General features: G+C 39.6%; 1 long non-coding RNA gene across 2 annotated transcripts in view; it reads left to right on the top strand.

The window, feature by feature from the left end:
• The window catches only part of LOC112152518, a 4,049-nt gene extending 2,356 nt beyond the window's left edge, over positions 1-1,693 (top strand). For both annotated transcript variants that reach the window (XR_004949561.1, XR_004949560.1), the window contains one exon: positions 546-1,693. This is a non-coding gene — a long non-coding RNA (uncharacterized LOC112152518). The remainder of the gene's footprint in view (positions 1-545) is intronic.
• Positions 1,694-7,198: the final 5,505 nt, after the last annotated feature.

Genomic DNA, 7,198 nt, shown 5'->3' with positions numbered 1-7,198 from the left:
CAATCACATCAAACTCAGATCTTACAAAAGTCCCAAATGTTTATTTGAAAATAATGTAAAAATCTAGTTTAAGTCAACATCAAAGCAATCACTTAGAGATGCGCCTTATTTAAGACAGATTTACTGAGAATCTTAAAACAATTGAAAAAAAAAGTAGAGAAATAATTTTCCTTAAAAAATGTTTAGTTTCAGAGAGATGGTTATTACAAAATGCTTGTAATTGATAAGTGATTCAATCCTAAAAAATTACACTAACAAGACTGAAATCCTAAAATCAGATTTACTGTAAGAACTTTGATTCTCTTACTTTGAGTTTACAGTAAAAATGAACAAACTAAAAGAAGATATTCTAATTTTTTTATTAAAAATGCTTCAGTTTCCATTTCCGTCAGTTTTTTTAGCAGTTCACATAAAGTTGGGCTATTTGTTTTTAAATTTGCATAATTTGTTTTATTATAGCAGCATCAGACAAGGGCTTCTGTCATTTTTATGTGATTTGTTAGTTAAAGCCAGTTTCATCTGACGTCTGATTTTTTCCCTTCCAGCTGCTCTGATCCTGCTCAGCGTCGTGGTCGGGTCCGTCCTGGAGACAGCATGAAGATGAAGGAGGAAGCTGTGAAGATGCCATGAGGGCAGTGTCAAACTTTCCTTTTCTTCCATCCTTTATATTCACTCTCATATGTCTGAATTTAAAACTCAGTCGTCCAGCATCAAAAGCAGAGAGTTTTAAAATAACTCTGTTTCAATCATGTCTGTCCAGTTATGACCTGAATGAATCAGCAGGAACAAAGTCAAATCAGATCAGATTTGTTATGCAGAAGAGAAAAACAATGCAACCCACGGTTTTATTTTGACATTTTTCTGTAGCAACACATGAGGGAGGCAGAGGGCTAAAATATGAAATAGCACCAGCTGACAAAATATTGAAATAGTAAATACACTTCAGGTGTTTGTTTGTTTGTTTGCATGTGTAAAATTTAAATTAAAAAGATTAGATAAGATTATATTAAAAAGATTAAAAAAGAAAAACTTATAGAAGTGTGTGAGCGATTAAAGCCAAATGAGTTTTTCTCCCCCTAACAGAAAAACACATTTTTGTTCATGTCTCTATGAAAACCCTGTTTCGCATGCAAAAGTTAAAACATATTCAAAACATTTCCTTGAACATTTCATGGTGGGGAAAAAAAGCCAAACACACAGAACAAAGCAGGAAATACGGATCTGCTCTACACCAAGTAAGAAAACTCTAAATTTACATAAAGTTGTTAGTTTTCTGTATCTATGTTTTGCTTTTTTTCTGTTTGACTTCCTGTGTGAACTGCTGGTTGAGTAAAAACTGTATCCATCCTATGTGTCCACATTTCCTTATTGTCTGTAGACAAGCAAAGGACTGTCCAGAATGAGATCATTGTTTTTACGTTTAACCCTTGGATATTTGCTTTCAACATACAGATTGTAGTTATCTCATCCTCATTTGTTTTTTTCTCCAGGTATCATAGAGCTGCTTATATCATTACTGTTTAATGCATGGAAAAAATATTCCTATAGAAGTTTATATCACCATATATATGATTGACTCAATATATTATACCTACATATATGTACTTGTGTAATGAATGCTCTGAGTCTGTATTTTCACTCTGTAATGAAAACCTTACAAACCTCATCAAAATAAAAGATGGTTTTCATTTTAGCTTTGTGGTTTTCTTGTTTTCGCTTTCTTTTATACAAACCCTTTAAGTGATCAAAACAAACAAAAATACTACACATGGAGACAGTAAAGAATCAGTCACAAATTGATGAATCTCTGGTTCCATCTGCACAGAGTTGATAATGTTTATGAAAATCATCAGTATAAGAAAAGTTAAGCCTGAATCAATTTGAAGGTCTAACACAAACCTAAACATGAAACGTGGAATGAGCTGATTATCAACTCAAAACAATTTATGAGTTAAGAAATTAGAGGTTATGTGATTATTTATGTTTTATAAGAATTATTTTGGATACTTAATGTTAAACTGAACTATCTACTCGACACAGACACATCTATGAAATATCCAAGTCATGGCTATTTCAAAGCATACAATTATAGAAACTGTAGGCATTGTGCATCTGTGTCAGGTAAATTCACCTTGAAACTAAAGAGGAAAAACTCAGTAAATGGCCACAGCACTATTGGTAGACATTTCATGCCTCGTTTCCACTGAGCGGTACGGACCAGACCTGTCCCCTCTTCAGAATGGTCCGGGGATGTCAAGTGAGCGTTTCCATTGAGTGTTGGACAATCAAAGCGTTTGACGAATGACGGGACTGTGTGTCAACATGGTGCGACTACAGCGAAAGAGAAGCTGCATCAGCTGACTCAGAAATGGATGGAAAATTAAAAGATAACCGCAGAGGATAATTATAATCCTCTACACTGCGGAATGGTCTATTGTTCTGAATTAAAAAAAAAAAAAAACCTCTTAACACTAGAATTCCTAAGCCTGCGCAAATTTGCGCAGGGAAGAGTTCCCTCCCTCTAGTCCGAGAGCCCATTGTTGTGTCATGGTGGGTCACTGATGAGCCATTAACTTGCCCATGTATATGTTAATGCAGCATGTAGTACCTAATGTGTATTTGAACTAACAGGTTGTGTGGGGGTTGGAGTTACCTGATGCATGTGGACAAGTATTGGCTTTCCTGCTTTTACTCACATTTGAACTAAAGTTCCATCTCATTCCTAACCCAGAGTTCAATATGATGTTGCTCCACCTTTTGCTGCTATTGCAGCTTCAACTCTTCTGGGAAGGCTGTCCACAAGGTTGAGGAGAGTATTTATAAGAACTCTGGATCATTCTTCCAAAAGCTCATTGGTCAGGTCACACTGATGTTGGTGGAGAAGGTCTGGCTCTCAGTCTCTGCTCTAATTCATCTCAAAGGTGTTCTATGGCGTTCAGTTCAGGACTCTGTCCTCCATGTCTTTATGGACCTTGCTTTGTGCTCTGGTGCACAAAAATGTTGGAAGATGAAGGGCCCGCTCCAAACTGTTCCCACTAAGGTTGGGAGCATTGTCCAAAATGTTTTAGCCTCCTGAAGCATTGAAAGTTCCTTTCACTGGAACTAAGGGGTCTGAAAAACAAGCCCACACCATCATTCCTCCTCCACCAATGCAGTCTGAAACGTCCCGTTCTCCTGCAACCTCCAAACCCAGACGGGTCCATCAGATTTCCAGATAGAAAAGTGTGATTCCTCCCTCCAGAGATGACGTCACCACTGCTCTAGAGTCCAGTGACGGCGTGCTTTACATCACTGCATCCACGCTTTACATTGTACTTGTTGACGTGTGGCTGGATGCAGCTGCTGCCATGGAAACTCGTTCCATGACGCTCTCTGTGTACTGCACTTATGCTGATCTGAAGGTCACATGAAAATTGCAGATCTGCAGCAACTGACTGCAGAAAGTCTATGACCTCTTTAGACTTTCAGTATCCTGGCTGTTGTTCCAAATTATTCCATTTTTTTCTGATAGGACTGACAGTTGACTGTGGAATATTTAGGACATTTCAAGACTGGATTTGTTGCTCAGGTGGCATCCTATGACAGTTCAACACTGGAATTTACTGAGATCCTGAGAGCAAAACATGCTTTCACTAATGTTTCCAAAAACAGCCTGCATGCCGAAGGAGTGATTTTATACACTTGGTCAAACCAAGTGATTAGGACTCCTGATTCTGATCATTTGGACGGGTGAGCCGATACTTTTGGTCATATAGTGCATGTTTATGACTTATAAACATAGACACATCTTTAAGTCAAAAAGACAAACTTCCCAATATCAGCAAGACTCACACTCCTCTGAAACACTTAGATCTATTTCAAATAATCCTCGATGTGGACTCTGGGAGCAGTGAAGACGATTCTTTTGTTGTGGAATCAGAGTTCATCTTCTCAGATTCCTCCTATGATGAGGATATGCCAGTACATGGATTTGCAGCCAGAACATCCTCTCCACATGATACTTATACATAAGTAGACTAATAAACTAATAGTTGTTGAAGAAGAGAATGATGAGAAGCTTTCATCTGTAAAAAGACAATTTTCCCAATTCAAAAAAGGCAATCAGCATGTTGAAGACAGCCAGTGGTGCCACAAAACACAGACACACTGGAGAAAAGTCTTTCTTGTAGGCCAGGACTGCCTGGTCCTCAAAACCTGTTTCTCTTAGGTATGTGGATGGGGGGAGGGAGCAGAACTGTGTGCTGTCGTACAACCTAGATCTAATTTGCAATTTGAAGGTCATTAAATGCATCAAAATCAAACGCCCCCCATGTCACCAGTTTGTCAATTATTGTATTTGTCTGCTAAAAAAAATTTCACCTGCATTGAACAGTTTTGAGGTAAAAATAAAATATAAAAGTAAAAACAAATATTTAATGTGGACTATTCCTGAGCGGGATTTGAACCCATGACCTTCTGAATGTGAGTCAGCAGCCATAACCACTTGACCGTCTAGTGGCGGAATCTGGAATGCATGTCGAACTTAAATTTAAAACTGACAATCTGCAATGTGAAAATAGGAAGTCAGTGTTGATGGTTTAAAAGCATTAAAAATTAATCAAACGCCCCCCATGTCACCAGTTTGTCATTTATTGTACTTGTCTGCTAAAAAAAAATTTTCACCTGCATTGAACAGTGTTGAGGTAAAAATAAAATTTAAAAATAAACACAATGTTCATGGTTTAAAAGCATCAAAAATGTATCAATCCCTCAGCGGGATTCGAACCCACTCAGTGGAAACAAGGCCTAATAGAGTATAGAGTTGTCAGAGCTGTTCTGTAGACATCTACAGTAGATGTATATTAGGTATCTAATAGATATCCTGTGACAAGTGGGTACATTTGCTTTGTGTTGTTTGACCAGTTCATGTTGAAGTTCTTGAGAGCTAACCAACATCTTGTGAAAAAAAACTTCATATTTGATTGTGAGAAATTGATCCATTACTTATTAACTTCACCTGAAAATCTAATAGTGAACTCTGTTGTTACACAGCAGAAAGAAGAAATTGCAAAGCAACAAACAACAAGCTTTTTTTAGCATGAAAAAAATGTCTCCATAGCCGGGACTCGAAGGGGCGGAAACCGCAGGGAACTCTAAGTTTCCTGAAGGAAACCTGCACCAGACCTGGTTATATTTACAGAGTCAGTTGCCATAGTGATTTCTTCTGAGTTCAGCTTAACCCGCTTCATGAAACGGGTTTGGTTTAACACACTTTCATGGGTTTAAGTTACCTCCGTTTCTGAAACCAAAAACTCACAGTTTTCCTGAATTTGGAGTTCACAAGCTCAGTTTCAACAAAACCTGCTTCTTGAAACGGGCCCCTGTTCTCAAGTGAGTGTTTTTGCTGAGGTGGATGATGATAGAATGCAAAAAGAGGGAGAGTGCCTGGCCATCCCCACACCAAGATCCCCCACCGAAGCAGCAGCAGCAGCCAGGACCCCCCGACATCCGCCACCGGGGCCACGGAAGGAATCCGCCCCCCGGGCAATCCCGCCAAGCACCCAGACTAGGGCACACGGCACCACCGCAGAAACATCCACACCCGAGAGCAGGAAGACACAGGATCACAGAGGGCGCTGGTCCCAGCCCAGCCAGAAGCAACCCCCCCACTGCAGAAGAGCCAGCATGAGTCCCCACTACCGGAGAACCTCCAACTCCAGAAAAGCCACCCACCACCACCCAGGAGTACCTAGCATGCCCCCACCCCGCCCCAGGTACGAGTTAGGGCCCCCCAAGGGAGACACACTCCCACGCTCCAGCCAGGAGACTGACACCCAAGAGACAAGGCCACTGGGCCGAGGGACCCCGCTCCCGCCGACAGGGATGGGTTAGGGGACAGAAGGGGTCCCACCTTCCTTTTTGTGTGTACATGTGTGGTAGGTTGTATATTTTGAGGTGTGTGCACTAAGGGGTGCAGTATACTCTAAGGTCTTGTAGTCCACCAGAACCAGGAATGGCTGAGCAAAGGTAAGAATATTGCAGATACTGGTTATTTGTGAGCTCTGAGAGAAAAACAGGATTTGTTTCTATATTTGAACCCAAGCTTCACCCTTAATTTTTTGACCCAAGTTTGCAAGTTTCCAGCTGGACGATCCCAGGCCCTGTTTTATCACAGACTGCTTATAGAACCCATCACTGCAAACTGGATTCTCTGCTCTCTTGGTGACAGAGACACCGGCTTGTTTCCACAAATTAAGGCCATACTCTGTAAACTGCTTCAATAGCTGTACTGTCTTATCTGCTTCTAACAGCATGTATAACTCTCGTTTTTTATCACTAAAAAAACAGTATTAAAATATTTTCATTGGTTTCTTATATTTCTATTTGTACACTGTCTTTATCAGTGTTTCATATTGTGTGTTTTTCCTTGTAAAATCTGTTTAATTTCAACAACTTTGACTTGCCTGGAGACTAGAAATGAGCCTGTGGCTAAAATCTGGCATAATTACAATTGATTTTAAACATTCATTCATATGAAATGTCTCTTTGTGAAATGTCATTACAGTTTTACATGTAATAAATTCAGAGTCAGAACTGTCACACAGACGTACATAGTACAACATGTAGTTAAATGTTATACAACAGTCATGACAGCAGCCGATCTCATCAGCACCAGAAATAAATTAACAAGTTATTTCAGGTTTTCAGCACTAAATGATGAAAAAAAAAAAACATTTTATATTTTATTGCAATTTATTTCTTAACAGTTAAACCGAAAGCCATTTTAAAAAAAAACAGACAATAACATACAGACACAAAAGGTCAAATCAATTCACAACTAAGGAAAAACCAACTACATAGAAGCTAAAAACTGTCTTGTTGGTTGAACTTCCGTCCTCGCATTAAGACATGTCCATCGAGTTGCCTTCTCTGAGAACATTACCAGTCCATGTTCCTATAAAAACGCAAATGTATAGCTAGCTAGTTCTGTTACAGTGACACTTGATAACCAAACACAAAAAAGAAGAGTATAGAGGGACAATGTGACAGCAGTGCACCATGCTTGTGTTTGACGTCTTAGTTTCTATCTTCATCGTGTTGTAGAGTGTTAAAACGGAGTCTCTGCTCCGACGGGAAGCTGTGGGGGAGCCCAGCTTAGGAATCATCATCGCCATTCAAACTATCGGCATCGTCGTCGTCTCCTTCCACATGCTCTCCT

The sequence above is a fragment of the Oryzias melastigma genome, linkage group LG17 (assembly GCF_002922805.2).
Source record: "Oryzias melastigma strain HK-1 linkage group LG17, ASM292280v2, whole genome shotgun sequence".
Lineage (NCBI taxonomy): Eukaryota > Metazoa > Chordata > Actinopteri > Beloniformes > Adrianichthyidae > Oryzias > Oryzias melastigma.
The sequence above is the reverse complement of the archived record's forward strand: the minus strand, read 5'-3'. Positions and strand labels throughout refer to the sequence as shown.